The 17,678-nt window shown below is 36.1% G+C and overlaps 1 protein-coding gene across 1 annotated transcript in view; it reads right to left on the reverse strand.

Moving 5' to 3' along the window:
- Positions 1-17,678, reverse strand: part of LARP1B (La ribonucleoprotein 1B) — a 129,802-nt gene that overhangs the window by 24,097 nt on the left and 88,027 nt on the right. The window lies entirely within an intron of this gene.

Raw genomic sequence — 17,678 nt, forward strand, 5'->3', positions numbered from 1 at the left:
AGATAAAATACTAAGTAAGCAAGCAGATGAATCAAGTAGTATTGTCAAAAATGCAGGCTCTATTTCTATGTGGTTTTTCTTCAGACTTATCAACTTCTTTTGATTCATACAATAACCGTTTGTTCACTTGACAGATATTATTGAGTACCTACTACTATATGCCAAGTACTATTCTAGAGGCAAGTTTGTAAACTCAAAAAGTGAACTTACCACTCTAAGACCTAATCTCTCTGTCTTGACATTTTCCCTCCTAATCCATTTTCTTTACTGTTGCCAGAATGATTATTCTGAGGAGCAAATTAGGTCATTTCACATTTCTACTTAAAAATTTTCAGCATTTCCCTGCTGCCTATAGGAGAAGTATAGGCTTTTTATCACAGCATATAATACTTTCCTGATTTTGCCTCATCTATTGTCATTCTCCACTTCAACCTTGGTGCCCCAAATAGCAACCTACTTGTTGTTCCTGTTTTCTTGCTTCATATCTTTTCATATGCTTTTTCCTCTAACTAAAAGTCCCTTTCCTTCATCTTTTTACACCCAGTTAGACTCATATCCTTCCTTTAATACCCAGCATAAATGTTACTTTCCCTGGGAATGCATAGCATTCCTTAAACATCTTCTGTCAACAGAATTAATCAATTCTTTATTTGTACCACCTCTGCATTTTATCCATTTATTTTTAGATTTATTAAATTAAAATTTATTTTCTTACATATCATTCCATTAAATGCTAACAGTAAGTCTCAGTGCTTCCCTGAAAGCAAGGGCCAAAATCTAACGTATGTATACCAGGCTGTACAACTGTGACTAGAAGAAAGTATATCCCCACCCAATGACTGATAAACTTAACTGAATTGTGTTAATGCTGTTTTTCTGTATAGCAAAAAGATATACAATCTCGGGGGTTAAAAGTAGGAGCATACAATGAAAAATATGGTAAATCCAGTGCCCTTGTAAAAGAAATATTCAAAGATCTAGGAGCAGTAACAACCCAGAAAGTAAGCTTCCTAGCATCTAGATTATGGTCTCTAAATTCAATTTCCCACTGATCCAGTCTCCTTAAAAACAAAAAACAAAAAAAACAGTCTGAAGCACAAAGTATTATACGAGCCTAGGAAATCTTGAGCCAGAAAGCAATGAAGTTAAAAATGAAAATATTAGCATAGTTCATGAAAACATAGCAGCAAACTTTAGGGGACATCACCAGTGAAAACAATGACTGAACTGGATTAAGCACATCAAATAAATAAACCCCATGAGTTCATAATGATACTTTAAAACTTAATCATATCTCTGAGTTGCTAGGGCACCAACTCATTATTCTGAAAATGATAAATTGAATACAAAGAAATAAACAAGAATTTATCCTTCCTTTCTTGTAAAAATTGAATTCCAGAGTAAACAAAGAGTTGATAAAAAAAAAATTCTTCCTTATAGAATTCTAGGTTAAGAAATACAGAAGAAATAATAGAATTGGAAGGTGAATATTTTGCAACTCTAATGAAATAGAGGACCAGGGGAATATTCATCAGTAGCTGCTAAAAGCATTTGGTAAAACGTTGACGAGAGATTTCACGAGCCATGAAAGAAATAACTGATATACTGACTTCATTAAAATGAAAACCTTATGCTTTGCGAACAACACTGTCAAGAGAACGAAAAGACAAGCCACAGAATGGCAGAAAGTATTTGCAAAAGACACATCTGATAAAGGACTATTATCCAAGATATACAAAGAACTTTTAAAACTCATCAATTAAAAAAACAAAACAAAACAAAATCTGATTAGAAAATGGGCCAAAGACCTAACAGACACTTCACCAAAGAAGAAATACAAATGGCAAATAACACATGAAAATACTCCACATCAGATATCATCAGGGAATTTGCAAAGTAAGACAACAATGAGATTCTACTACACACCTATCAGATTGGCCAAAATCTAGAACACTGAAAACACTAATAAATGCTGGCGAGAATGTGGAGTAACAGGAACTCTCATTCATTGGTGGTAGGAATGCAAAATGGTACAGCCACCTTGGAAGACAGTTTGGAAGTTTCTTACAAAACTAAACATACTCTTACCATACAATCTAGCAGTCGCCCTCCTTGGTACTTACCCAAAGGAGCTGAAAACTTATGTCCACACAAAAACCTGCTCATGGATGTTTAAAGCAGCTTTATTCATAATTGCCAAAACTTGGAAGCTAGCAGGATATCCTTCAGTAGGTGAATGGATAAATAAACTGTCACATACCCAGATGATGGAACATTATTCAGTGGTAAAAAGAAACGAGCTATCAAACCATGAAAAGACATGAAGGAACCTTAAATGCCTATTACTAAGTGAAGGGATCCAATCTGAAAAGGCTACACACTGGGTGATTCCAACTATTCGACATTCTGGAAAAGGAAAACTATGGAGATGATAAAAAGACCAGTTGTTTCTAGGGGTTGAGGGGAGGGAGAGATGAACAGGTGGAACACAGAGGATTTTTAGGGCTGTGAAAATACTATGTTTGATACTATAATGATGGCTACATCTCATTATACATTTATCCAAACCCGTAGAATGTACACCAGGAGTAAATGCTAATGGAACTATGGACTTTTGGTGACTACAATGTGTCAATGTAGGCTCATCAATTGGAACAAATGTACCACTCTGATGTGGGATGTTGCTATAAAGAGGCAACATCTTGCACCAGATGGGTGACGGCTATGCAAATTGGGATCAGGGAGTAAATGGGAAATCTCTGTACCTTCCTCTTAATTTTGCTATGAGCCTAAAACTGCTCTAGAAAAAAAGCCTTTAAAAAAAAGAAAGGTTAAGGGAAACTTTATGATGAATGGATCAGACTGATAACATCTAAACCCAATGACCAGTCATAACATCACTAAAAGTGAGCCTGAAAGACATCATATGATGCAATGGGAAGTAAACAACTCCTCCTAAGAAATAGTCTTGCCATCAGAAATATAAAAGTCCTGAATACACTAACTATTCTATATCTAAATACCAGTTCACAGGAAATAGAGGAGATAAAGGGACATATGATACAATCAGATAAATCTGGATCATAAGAAATTGCATGACAAAGTAATCACTTTCTTCAACAAATCACTGGCGTGGAAAAACAAGAGAAGAGGAATGATTATAGATTAAAAGTGACTTAATGGTCTTATCAATCAAATGCAATGTGTGCATCTTGCTTGGTCCTGATTCAACCAACAAATTAGGAAAAGATATATTTCAGACAATCAGGAACAACAAACAAAAACTGGGTAGTAGATGATATTAAGGAATTATTGCTAATTTTATGTGAAATAATGGTACCATGAAAATTAATATATATATATATATATATATAAATTTGCAATATACAATGAAATATTTACAGAATAAATAATATGGTGTTTGAGATTCGATATGCAATACCAGAAACAGATGAGGAACAAGGTACAGATGAAAAAAGAATGTCAAACTATTAACAATTGTTGAAATTAGGTGAGATGGGTACATGGGGGTTCATTAGACAGTTTTCTCTGCTTTTATTTTTATCTGAACATTTCCATATTAAAAAGTTACGTTTTATTTCAGTTTTATATTTATTTTATTCCTGGTTTAATTCAGTGTGAATTTTACCCACCAAGAAGAGTCCAGATATACCAATTTTGTGAAGACTAAGATCTATAGAGTACTTTTGTTATCTCAAAAGAAACATTTTACAAAATTTGTATAGCGTACCATATACCAATTTATATTTTGACAGGGACTTCCCTGGTGGTCCAGTGGGTAAGACTCTGTGCTCCCAATGCAGGGGGCTCTTGTTCAATCCCTGTTCAGGGAACTAGATCCCGCATGCATGCCACAACTAAGAAGCCCGCGTGCCGCAACTAAGACCTGGCACAGCCAAAATAACTAACTAAATAAATAATAAATATTAAAAAATGATAATATTTTGACAAAAAATTATCAAAAATAGTTAACACAATTGCAAGTACATAAAATATAGTAGATATAAAAATTAAATTACTAGAAATATAGGTAGTTAGGAAATAAGAATACATTAAAAAAATTTTTTTTGGTTGCATTGGGTCTTAGTTGTGGCAGGTGGGCTCCTTAGTTGCGGCAGGTGGGCTCCTTAGTTGTGGCATGTGAACACTTAGTTGTGGCATGTGAACTCTTAGTTGCGGCATGAATGTGGGATCTAGTTGCCAGATCAGGGATGGAAACTGGGCTCCCTGCATTGGGAGCACAGAGTCTTAACCACTGCGCCACCAGGGAAGTCCCTAAAGTTGTTTTTTATCAAATATAAGCCTGGGATGATACATGAATATCATCTAGATATTATAATTTCTTTTTATCAAAATCATGGGCCATCTCTTGTACATGAATGTTCAAAATAGCATTTTTCATAATAGCCAAAACCAAAACCAAAAAATCCAAATATCCATCAACTTCCAAATGGATAAACAAAATGAAGTATGTCCATGCTATAGAACACTACCTCACAAAAAGGAGTGAAGTACAAATATAAGCAACAACATGGATTAATCTCAAAAATGTTATATTAATTGAAAGAAGCCAGACACATTGACTACATATCATATGATCCCATTTACATGAAATTTCTAGGAAGTGTAAAAACATGCAGACAGAAAGCAGGTCACTGGTTACCTCAGACTGAAACTGAGTGCTGAAACTGACTGCAAATGATCGTGGGGGAACTTTTATCATGATGGAATTTAAAAACTGAATTGTGGCACTGGTGTACAACTATACAAATTTACTGAAATTAATCAAACTATACACTTAAAGTGAGTTAATTTTATGTAAATTATACCTCAAGAAAGCTTTAAACCACAAAAGACCAGGCCATCTGCTCTTCAGGGAACCTCAATGGTGATTGACTACCATACAGTTTCTGCTAAAAGTTTATCAGAGAAGACTGATATTTCAGAGGATTAGGCTAAAGCACTGATTTTCAAAGTGTAGTCCCAACCAGTGGTATCAGGATAATCTGGGAACTTGTTAAAAATGCATATTCTCAGGTCTTACCTCAACTTACTAAATCAAGAAACTCTGGGGACAGAGTTCCTTGATTTAACAAGCTTTCCAGGTGAATCTGATACTTGCCAAAGTTTAAGAACCACTGGACTGAGGGGGCTGTGCTAACTATTTTGCCACTTAAGATTTTCCAAATTTTATTGCCACCAAATCATTGCACACCTGCATACCTGGACCATATGAACCTTATCCACATTCCCCATTGTCTTTATAGACAGGAATTGCCTTTATAAAAACAGAACTTAATATTATGCTGTTGGTGTTCACTGAAGGCTGATAATAAAAAATGCTACACGAGGACTGACATTCTATTTTTTTTATGTGACTAAAATGTCGCTGAAGCAAATTTTTTTCTGTAAATGCCAGATAGTAATTTTTTTTCACTTTTCGGGTCATAAAGTCTCTGTTAAAACTACTCAACCCTGCCATTGTAGCACAGCTGTAGACTATATGTAAATGAATGGTATGGCCAGATTAGACCATGTCAGGCCAGTTTTGGCCTATGGGTAATAAATTTGCCAACCACTGAAACTGGATTTACACTTTGCCTGCAAAAAGTCATTATAACTACATTTCATGTATTCGATAAGGTAGAGGAAAGTATGAACACATCAAAAAGAGATACAGACAATAAAAAAAAAGAATCCAATCCAACTTCAGGAGAAGAAAAATACAACAGCTGAGATTTTTCAAAAATACACCAGATGGGTTTAAAAATAGATTACGACACTGCAGAATAAAAGACTAATTAACCTGAAAGCATAGGATTAGAAATTGCCCAAAACAAAACACAGAGGAAAAAAAAGACTGAAAAAAAGGAAGAGGGCATTATTGAGCTATGTGACTTCAAGTAGCTTAATATACATGTAACTGGAATCTTAAAGGAAAGATTTAAAAGTACATTAAAAATTATTAATTTTAAAAATTTAAAATGTTAATTTAAAATATGGCTAAAAATTTTTCCAAATTTGGTTAAAAATATGTAAACACATAGATAAAAAACTCAATAAGCCTGGAAGAAAATCACATCAAGATAATCACAATTAAACTTCTTCCAACAGGTGATAAGGAGAAATAGTAAAAGCAGCCAGAATCAATAGCATTTATCCAATCTGAATGACAGAGCAAAAAACAATTGGAAAAAACTAATCAAGCCTCAGGAACCTGTGGAACAACAATACGTCCTTGAGAGGAGAGAAAATGCAGAACCAAAAAAATTTTTGAAGAAATAATAGTTTAAAACTTCCCTAGTTTGGCTAAAGGCATGAACCTACACATTCAAGAAATAGAGAGAACCCCATCAAGGATTAATCCAGAGAAGTCCATGGTCAGACACATCACACTCTAATTGCTAAAAACTTAAGACAAATAAAAATTCTTGAAAGTAGCTAGAGAAAAAGAACTCAATACAAGTAAGGGAACAATCTGAATTACTACAAAATTTTTAAATCAGAAACTATGGAGGACAGAAAGAAGTGGCCTGACAGTTTTAAGTGCTGAAAGAAAAGAACTGTCATTCCAGAATTCTATATCCAAGGAAACATCCTTTGGGAATGAAGGTGAAATAAACACATCATCATCAGATGAAGGAAAACTAAGGTAAATAAATCATAGTCAGCAGAATTTCTCTCAAAGAATTGCTAAAGAAAGTACTTCAAACAGAAGAAAAGGGTATCAGAAAGAAACTTAGAACATCATAAATACAGGAAGAGCAAGAGAATGGTAAAAGTATAATATAGATAATAGACTATTATCCTTTTAAGTTCTTTAAAACATACTTGATAGTTAAAAGTAAAAAATATAACACATAGGATTTTCAATTTATTTTCAAGACTATAACACAAAGAAACTTATATGGAAGTAAAATTTCTACATTCCTATTGAAGTAGTAAAATACTGATTCTAAATAAAATGAAAAGTTAAGTGTATCTAGAGCAACCTAATCCCTAGAGGAACTACTAAAAAGATAATTACACAAAAAAGGCATATATGGCCAAACTCACCCTAGATAAATTAAAATGTAATTTAAAAAATTACATATACAGTTTTCCCTTGAACAACATGGGGTTAAATTTCACAGGTCAGTTTATAAGCAGATTTTTTTTTCAATAAATATAGGACATGTATTTTCATTTTAAAGATCTTTAAATTAACTAAGTGTGGGAAAAGTTTGTGTTCAATTAGAGAGCACAATATGTAGAATCAAAAGAACTAGGGTTTGAGTCCTGATTCTATTCAAACTGTTTCAGCTTCTTATCCTTGGGTGAGTCATTTATCTATTCCTTTGTTTTTGAGGGAGAGATAGCAGTACGTGTATTTTTGACTATGTTGGGGGGTCAGCACCCATAACCCCCTAGATGTTCAGGGGTCAATTGTAACCCAAACAGGGCAGAGAAAGGGAAACAAAGAAACAAAATCTAAATCCAAACATAGCAATAATTACATTAAATGTAAACAATCTAAACACACCAATTAAAAGACAGATTGTCAGACTGAATTTTAAAAAAAGACCAGTCTATATGCTGTCTATAACAAGCTCACTTCAAATATAATGAAATAAGTAGCTTAAAAGTAAAGGGATGAAAAAAGACACACCACATACCATACAAAGAGTAATCAAGAAAAAGCTGGAATGGCTATATCAAAATCAGATAAACTAGATTTCAGAGCAAATAAAATGACCAGGAATAAAGAAGACAGTATAAACTGATATAAAGGTCAACTCCTAAGAAGACACAATAAACCTAAGGGTGTAGTACACCTAGTAAACAGAGCTTCAAAATAAATGAAGAAAAAACTGACAGAAATTAAAGGAAAAACAGACAAATCTGCAATTATAGTTGGAGACTTCAACACTTTTCTCTCACTAATAGAGCTAGTAGCCAAAAAAAAATCAGCAAGGGAATAGAACTTACAAACACCATCAACTAACTGACTCTAATAAGAATTTATAGATCACTCCACTCAAAAACAGCAGAATAAATATTCTTGTCAATGCACATGGAACATTCACTAAGACAGACCATACTGTGTGTCATAAATTAGACCTCAACAAATTTAAAAGAATTGAATCATGCAAAGTATGTTCTCTGACCATAATGGAATGAAACTATATATCAATAAGACCAATAACAAAAATATAATAGGAAAATTTCCAATCACTTGAAAATTAAACAACATGTTCAAAATATTCATGGATCAAAGAGGAAGTTTCAAGAGGAATTAGAGAATATTTTGAAAAGAATGAAAATTAAAACACAACACACCAAAATCTGTGAAATGAAGTTTAAATAGTACTTAAAGGAAAGCATATAGGATAAAATGCTTATATTAGAAAAATCTCAAATGACTAATGTAAACTTCCCTCTTAAAAAATAATATATCAGGGGGACTTCCCTGGTGGTCCAGTGGGTACGATGTTGTGCTCCCAGTGCAGGGGGTCCGGGTTCGATCCCTGGTCAGGGAACTATATCCTGCATGCATGCCACAGCTAAAGAGTTCGCATGCCAAACTAAGAAGTCCGCATGCCCCAACTAAGAGTTTGCATGCTGCAACTAAGAAGCGCACATGCCACAACGAAGACCCCGAGTGCCACAACTAGGACCCAGTGCAGCCTAAATAAATACATATTTTTAAAAAAATAACGTATCAGGCAAATACCCAAATATTTAGAAATTAAACAAAATCACTTCCAAATAACTGATGGGTCAAAGAAAAATACAAAGAAATTAGAAAATATTTAGAATTGAATAAAAATGAGAAAACAATATATTGAAATTTGTGAGATGCACCTAAAATAGTGCTTAAAAGGAAATTTGTAGCAATAAATTCTTATAATAGAAAAGAAGAAAGTTCTCAAATAAGTTATCTAAGCTTCTACCTTATGAAACCAGAAAAGGAGGAGCAAAATAAACCCAAACCAGGAGAAAAAAAAAGGAAAAATAAAAATTAGAGCAGAAAATAATACTACTGGGAGAAATAATAAGGTAGATCAATGAAAACAAATCTTCTTTAGAAAATGTATCAGGGACTTCCTTGGTGGCTCAGTGGTTAAGAATCTGCCTGCCAATGCAGGGGACACGGGTTCGAGCCCTGGTCTGGGACTATCCCACATGCCGCGGAACAACTAAGCCCATGCACCACAACTACTGAGCCTGCGCTCTAGAGCCCACGAGGCACAACTATGAAGCCTGCGTGCCTAAACCCCATGCACAGAAGCCACCGTAATGAGAAGCCCATGCACCGCAACGAAGAGTAGCCCCTGCTTGCCGCAACTAGAGCAAGCCCGCGTGCAGCAACGAAGACCCAACACAGCCAAAGATAAAAATAAATAAATAAAATTTTAAAAAGAGAAAATTTATCAAATCGATCAACTGATATAGCTCCAGCCAGATTGATCAGGAAAAAAAAGAAAGGGAGCACAAATTACAAATATTAGGAGTGAAAGAAGAGTTACTGAGATACCTTGTTTTATTGTGCTTTGCTTTATTGCAATTCAAAGACATTGCGTTTTTGTTTTTGTTTTTACAAAGAGAAAGGTGTTTTGTTGTTGTTGTTGTTGTTTTTTGGCCACGTGGCATGTGGGATCTTAGTTCCCTGACCAGGGATCAAAACTGTGCCCCCTGCAGTGGAAGCATGGAATCCTAACCACTAGATCACCAGGGAATTCCCTACAGATTAAAGGTTTATGGCAACTTTACATCCAGCAAATCTATTGGTGCCATTTTCCAACAGCATTTGCTCATTCATGTCTCTGTGTCACATATTGTGTCACCACAATATTTCAAACTTCTCCATTATTATATTTGTTACAGTAATCTGTGACCAGTTATCTTTGATGCTACTATTGTAATTATTTGGGGGGTACCATGAACAAAACCCATATAAGACAGTAAACAATTGATAATGTGTATATTCTGACTGCTCCATCAACCAACTGTTCCCTCATCTCTTTCCCTCTCCCTGGGGCTCCCTATTCCCAGAGACACAAAAATATTGAAATTAGGCCAATTAATAATCCACAAAGGCTTCTAAGTGTTCAAGTGAAAGGAAGAGTCACACGTCTCTCACTTTAAATCAAAGGCTAGAAATGATTAAGCTTAGTGAGCAAGGCATGTTGAAAGCGGAGATAAGCCAAAAGCTAGGCCTCTCATGCCAAACAGTTGGTCAAGTTGTGAATGCAAAGGAAAATTTCTTGAAGGAAATTAAAAGTGCTACTCCACTTTAATCGAATGATAAGAAAGTGAAACAGCCTTACGGCTAATATGGAGAAAGTTTTAGTAAGTCTGGATAGATCAAACCAGCCACAACATTCCTTAAGCCAAAAGCTAATCCAGAGCAAGGCCCTAACTCTCCTCAATTCTATGAAGGCTGAGAGAGGTGAGGAAGTTGCAGAAGAAAAGTCTGAAGCTAGCAGAGGTTGGTTCATGAGGTTTAAAGAAAAAAGCCATATCTCATTAACATAAACATGCAAGGTGAAGCAGCAAGTGCTGATGCAGAAGTTGCAGCAAGTTATCCAGGCAATCTAGCTAAGATAATGCAGGAACAGCAGATTTTCACAGTAAATGAAACATTCTTCTGTTGAAAGAAGATACCTATCTAGGACTTTCATAGCTAGAGAGAAATTAATGCCGGGCTTCAAAGGACAGGCTGACTCTGTTGTTAGGGGCTCATGCAGCTGGTGACTTTAAGTTGAAGTCAATGCTCATTTACCATTCTGGAAAACCCTTGGGCCCTTAAGAATGGTGCTAAATTTACTCTACCTGTGGTCTATAAATAGAATAACAAAGCCTGGATGACAGCAAATCTGTTTACAATATGGTTTCCAGGGGGTTTAAGCTCACTGTTGAGATCTATTGCTCAGAAAAAAAGATTCTTTTCAAAATATTATTGCTCACTGACAATGAAACTGGTCACCCAAGAGCTCTGATGGAGATGTATGACGAGGTTAACATTTTCATGCCTACTAACATAAAATCCATTCTGCAGCCCCAGGAACAAAGAGTAATTTCCACTTTCAAGTCTTATTATTTAGGAAATACATTTCGTAAGGCTTATAGCAGCCATAGATGGTGATTCCTCTGATGGATCTCTGCAAAGTAATTGAAAGCCTTCTGGAAAGGATTCGTCATTCTAGATGCCATTAAGAACATTTGTGACTCGTGGGAAGAGGTCAAAATATCAACATTAATAGGAGTTTGAAAGAAGTTGATCCCAGCATTCATGGATGACGCTGAGGGGTTCAAGACTTCAGTGGAGAAAGAAACTGCAGATGTTGTGGGAAGAGCAAGAGAACTAGAATTAGAAGTGGAGCCTGAAGATGTGACTGAATTGCTGTAATCTCATGATAAAACTTAAATGGATGAGGAGTTCCTTCTTACGGATGAGCAAAGAAAGTGGTTTCTTAAGATGGGATCTACTTACTCCTGGTGAAGACACTGTGAAGACTGTTGAAATGACAACAAAGGATTTCGAATACTATATAAACTTAAGTTGATAAAGCAGTAGCAGGGTTTGAGAGGACTGACTCCAATTTTGAAAGAAGATCTACTTTGGCTAAAGTGCTATCAAACAGCACTGAATGCTACAGAGAAACTGTTCGTGAAAGGAAGAGTCAATCAATTTGGTAAACTTCATTGTTCCCTATTTTAAGAAATGGCCACAGCCACCCCAACCTTCAGCCACCACAACCCCGATCAGTCAGCAGCCATCAACACTGAGGCAAGGCCCTCCACCAGCAAAAGGATTACAACTTGCTGAAGGCTCAGATGATGGTTAGCATTTTTTAGCAATAAAGTACTTTTAAATTAAAGTATGTACATTTTTCTTTTAGCCATAATGCTATTGCACACTCAGTAGACTACAGTATAGTGTAAACATACTGTATACAGACTGGGAAACCAAAAAGTTCATAGGACTTGCTTTATTGTGATATTTACTTTATTACGGTGGTCTGAAACCAAATCCACATCTCTGAGTTATGCCTGTATCTCTATAGACTCCATAAACATTAAAAGGATAAAAAGTGAATATTACCAAAAACACCCATGAAATGGACAACTTCTTTATAAACAAACTATAAAAGCTCACTCAAGAAAACCTAGATTACCTAAATAGTCCTATATCTCTTTAAAAAATTAATTTGTTGTTAAAAACATTCCAACAATTCCAGGCCCAGATGACTTCATTGGCAAATTCTACCACTCCTATAAGGAATCAGTAATAACAATTGTATACAAACTATTCCAAAATATAGAAGAGGAAGGAATGCTTACCAACTCATTTATGAGGGCAGCGTTCCCTGATACCAAAACCAGACAAAGATAATCCAAGAAAATAAAAATACAAACCGATATTCCTCATTCCTCTAAAAAAAAAAAAAAAAAGCAAACTGAATCTAGTAATGTATAAAAAGGATAATATGTCACAGTCAAATGAGGTTATCCTGGGACTCTTAGACTAGCTCAACATTTGAAGACAAATCAATGTAATTTACAACATAAATAAACCAATTAAGACAAACCATATAATCATTTCAAAAGACCCAGAAAAAAAGACAAAACAAAAAATCAGCATCCATTCATGATTAAAATCTCTCAGCACACTAGAAATAAAAGGGAACTTCCTCAACCTAATAAAGGGCATCTATGGAAAACCTACAACTAATATCATACCTAATGGTGAAAGACTGAATGCTTTCCTCCTAAAATCAGAAACAATGCAAGGATGTCTTATCTTATAACTTCTATTCAACATCATGTTGGAGGTGCCAACTAAGGCAATAAGGGAAGAAAATAAATGAAAGCATAGACAAATAAGAAATAGAACTACATCTATTCATAGACAACATGATTATCTGTGTAGAAATACATCAATATAGACTATATCAAAGAATCTATAGAAAAACTACTAGGCCTACTACTAGTAAGTTCATCAATATCACAGGATACAAAGTTGTATTAGTCAGGATTCTCCAGAGTAAAAGAACCAATAGGATAGAAAAGGAGATTTAATATGAGGAATTGGCTTACAAGGTTATGGAGGATGAGAAGTCCCATGATCTGCCATCTATAAGCTGGAGACTTAGGAAAGCCAGTGGTGTAATTCAGCCTGAGTCCAAAGGCCTGAGACCTAGGGGAGTCGATGATATAAATACCAGTCTGAGATGAGATGAGATGTCTCAGCTCAAACAATGAGACAGCAAAAAAGGAGCAAATTCCTCCTTCCTCCACTTTTTTGTTTTATTCAGGCCCTCAGTGGACTGGATGATGTCCACCCACACTGGGGATGGCAAACTACTTTACCACGCTGACCAATTCAGATACTAATCTCATGCAGAAATAGCCTCACAGAGAAACCCAGAAGTACTGTTTAACCAGACATCTGGACATCCTCTGATCCAGTTACATTGACACATAAAATTAACATCACAAAGGATCATATAAAAAATTCAATCCTATTTCTACATACTAGCAATAAACAATGGATCATAAAAATTTTAAAGCACCATTTACAGCAGCACCAAAATCATAATATACTTAGGAACATAGCCAACAAAATGTGTACAAAACACACCAAAAACTATAAAACACTGAAGAACAAAAAAATACTTAACTGGAGAAGTATGCAATATTCATGGATTGGAAGATTCTATTCCATTAAGATGTTAATTCTTCCTAAACTAATCTGAAGATTCAATGAAGTTCCAATCAAAATACCAGTTGGAGTTTTTATAGACACCAATAAGCTATTTTTATAATTTTATGAAAAGGCAAATAAACTAGAATAGACATTTTTTTAAAAAAAGAGAAAAGGTGGAGGACGTATACTGATTGTAAGATTATAGTTATCAAGTTGTGCTAGTGGCAAAGGGATAAACATAGAGACAAGATGAACAGAATATAGAGTCCAAAATCTATACACATATAGTTAATTGGTTTTTGTCAAAGATCAAAAGGCAGTTCAATGGAGAAAGAATAAACTTTCCAACAAATGGTGCTGAAATCACTGGATATCCATATCCATACTTATATCATATACCAAAAAGAAAAAAAAGAAAACAAACAATAATTAACTCAAAATTGAATAGAGACCTGAATTATGTAAAAGCTAAAAATATAAAGCCTCTAACAGAACATCTTTGTGGCCAATAGCTCCTGTTACATATACGTAAATGCCACATAAGAAGTTAAAACCTACTTATATAAAATTAGACAACCAGGGGACTTCCCTGGTGGTCCAGTGGTTAAGAATCCGTCTTGCAATGCAGGGGACACGGGTTTGATCCCTGGTTGGGCAGCTAAGATCCCACATGCTGTGGGACAACTAAGCCTATGCGCCACAACTACTGAGCCCACATACCACGACTAGAGAGCCCACGTGCTGCAACTACAGAGCCCATGTGCTCTGGAGCCTGTGCACCACAACTAGAGAGCCAGAGCACTGGAACTAATGAGCGTGTGCACTCTGGAGCCCACGTGTCACAACAAGAGAGAAAGCCCACGCACCGCAACAAGGAGCCTGCACACTGCAATGAAAGATCCCATGTGCCGCAACTAAGACCCAACACAGTTGATAAATAAATAAATAAACAAGCAAACAAATAAATAAAATTAGACAACTGGCTACCTGGCTACAAGTCTCCCCCTAAATGTCAGGTCCAGACTGATTTTCAGGCTTATTCTCCTGAATTCCTCAGGGAATGAGATCTATTTTGTCTATTAAAGTTTGGGCTGTCACTCATCCTACTTCTAATTGGGTCTGTTGCACCAAAATGGAAGACCAAGTGATTGAGATCTTAATCAGACAAGACTCAGATCTAGGACTTGGAACAGGGGAGTATTACCAACTCGGTGTCCATTCCCCAAATCAAGGAAGGACTACACCCCATTTCAGGAGGAAGTAGCTAGAGTGGTCGTCACCTCATTCCCTGAAAGGTGTGAGGAAGGTTGAAACAGGAGTGGGGATTGAAACCGAGTCCCCTAAAACCAAGTTCCTCTGCCAAGTTTATGATTAAGCTCTCTGTCCAAAATGTTATTCCCTTTCTTGTCCAACACGCTTTCTCAAGATTGAAGAGTAGCAAACAAAAGGGGGGACTGAAATTGGGCAGGACCATATGGGGCCCTCCCAGGTACAAATTCTTTGTGTCCCCCATTTCTTGTATATAGGGAATAGGCTTCATTCAGCCTCCTAGACCCTCCCAGAGTTCCAAAGTGCAGATTCAAGCAGCTGCTAATCAAGGAAGTGAGGGAATGCAGAAACAAAGGAGGAGCATCAAGAAACAATAGTGCAGAATGGGGCAAGGTCCTGGTTTCTCCTTAAAGAAACTACATAACAATATATCGGGACCTCCCTGGTGGTGCAGTGGTTAAGAATCCACCTGCAAATGCAGGGGACACGGGTCCAAGCCCTGGTCCGGGAAGATCCCATGTGCCGGGGAGCAACTAAGCCCCTGAGCCACAACAACTGAGCCTGCACTCTAGAGCCTGTGAGCCACAACTACTGAGCCCACGTGCCTAGAGCCCGTGCTCCACAACAGGAGAAGCCACCACAATGAGAAGCCTGCGCACCGCAAAGAAGAGTAGACCCCACTCGCCACAACTAGAGAAAGCCCACATGTAGCAACGAAGACCCAGCGCAGCCAAAAATAAAAACTAAATAAATAAATAAAATGTGTATTTCAATGTAAGCACACTTTAAAAAACAAAACAAAACAAAACAATATATTGTTGAGTTCTTCTACAGGAACTAAGGTCCCACCCAGGTGGAAGACGGTAACTTCAGGCTCAGCACAAGAGTCCTAGAACACTGTCCCGTTACCTCACCACCAACCAGTCAGAAGAAAGTCACAAACCCAGCAGCTCTCACTCCAAATTCTGCCTATAAAAACTTTTCCCTGAAAACCATAAGGAAGTTTGGGCTTTTGAGCACAAGCCACAGTTCTCCTTGCATGGCCCTGCAATAAACCTTTCTCTGCTCAAAAAAAAAAGAAAAAGAAAATCTTTGGATTTTGGATTAAGCAGAGATTTCTTACCTAGACACCAAAAGCATAATCCACAAAAATTTTTTAAAATTGCACATCACTAAAAATAAGAAGTTCACATCAGTATCCCGCAAGCCGTGCAGAATGGAAAAAAAAAAAAGTTCTACTCTTCAAAAGGCACTCTTTTTTTTTTTTTTGGCCACGCCACGTGGCTTGCAGGATCTCAGTTTCCCAACCAGGGATTGAACCCAGGCAACAGCAGTGAAAGCACCACATCCTAACTACTAGACCACCAGGGAACTCTCAAAAGGCCCTCTTAAGAAAATGAAAAGATAATCTCTAGATTGGGAGAAGATATGTGCAAATTACATATGTAATAAAGACTTGAACCAGAATAAATAGCTCTCAAAGGTCAGTAAGAAAACTCAAAAAAAAAGTCAAAATATTTGAGCAGTCACTTCACCAAAGATATACTGATGGCAAATAACCACATGAAAAGATGCTCAGCATGTTTAGTCACAATGAGATACTAATACATACCTATTAGAATGGCAAAATTTTTTTAAAACTTACAATACCAAGTGCTCGTGAGGACGTGGAGCTACTGGAACCCTCATACATTGCTGGCGGGAATGCAAAATGACACAGGACACAGCCACTTTGGAAAACCATTAGAAAGTTTCTTATAAAGTTAAACATACACTTACCACATGACCCAGCAATCCCACTAAGTATTTACCCAAGTGAAATGAAGACTTATAGTCTCATCAAAACCTATAAGCAAATATTTATAGCATCTTTATTCATAATCACCAAAAACTAAAAACAACCCACATGTTCTTCAACTAATGCTTACATCCATGTAACAGAATATTACTTACCAGTAAAAAGGAACAAATAACACACAAAAATATGGATGAATCTCAAATGCATTACACTAAATGAAAGAAGTCAGACTCAAAGGGCTACACTCTATACAATTCCATTCATATGATATTCTGGTAAAGGCAAAATTATAGGAGTAGAAAATAGAAAACAGGCTGCCAAAGACTAGGCACGGGGTTGACTACAAACAAGCATGGGAGCATTTGTGGGGAGTAATGGAACTGTGCTATAATTTGAGTAGGTGGCAATTACATGACTGCATCTGTCAAAATTCCCAAAACTGTATATCCAAAAAGTGTGAAATTTACTGAATATAAATTATACTTTATTTTTTTTAAAGAAAATAAAGAAAGAAGATAACTCTGGATCCTTGTAAGGTGGAATGAAAGGAAAGAGACAGATTAGGAGTTATTATAATTAACCAGTGGTAAAACGATGGTGGCTTTTGCCAGGGTGATAGAAGTAGAGAAGGGGAGAAGTAGTTAGGTTCTGGATATATTTTAAAGGGTAATTGATATAAAGGAATAAGAAGGAATAAGAAATAGAAGTTGAAAAAGAAAGGGATCAAAGATAACATCAAGATTTTTTTTTTACCTGTACAACTAGAAAGATGCAGTTAACATTTATAGAGATGTAGAAGTCTGGGAGGAGAAGTCCTTGGAAAGGCGTGGTAATTCAGACTTTGGATTTTGGACATAAGAAGTTTGACATGTTTATAAAATATCCAAGTGAAACTGT

The sequence above is a fragment of the Eubalaena glacialis genome, chromosome 5 (assembly GCF_028564815.1).
Source record: "Eubalaena glacialis isolate mEubGla1 chromosome 5, mEubGla1.1.hap2.+ XY, whole genome shotgun sequence".
NCBI classification, from domain to species: domain Eukaryota; kingdom Metazoa; phylum Chordata; class Mammalia; order Artiodactyla; family Balaenidae; genus Eubalaena; species Eubalaena glacialis.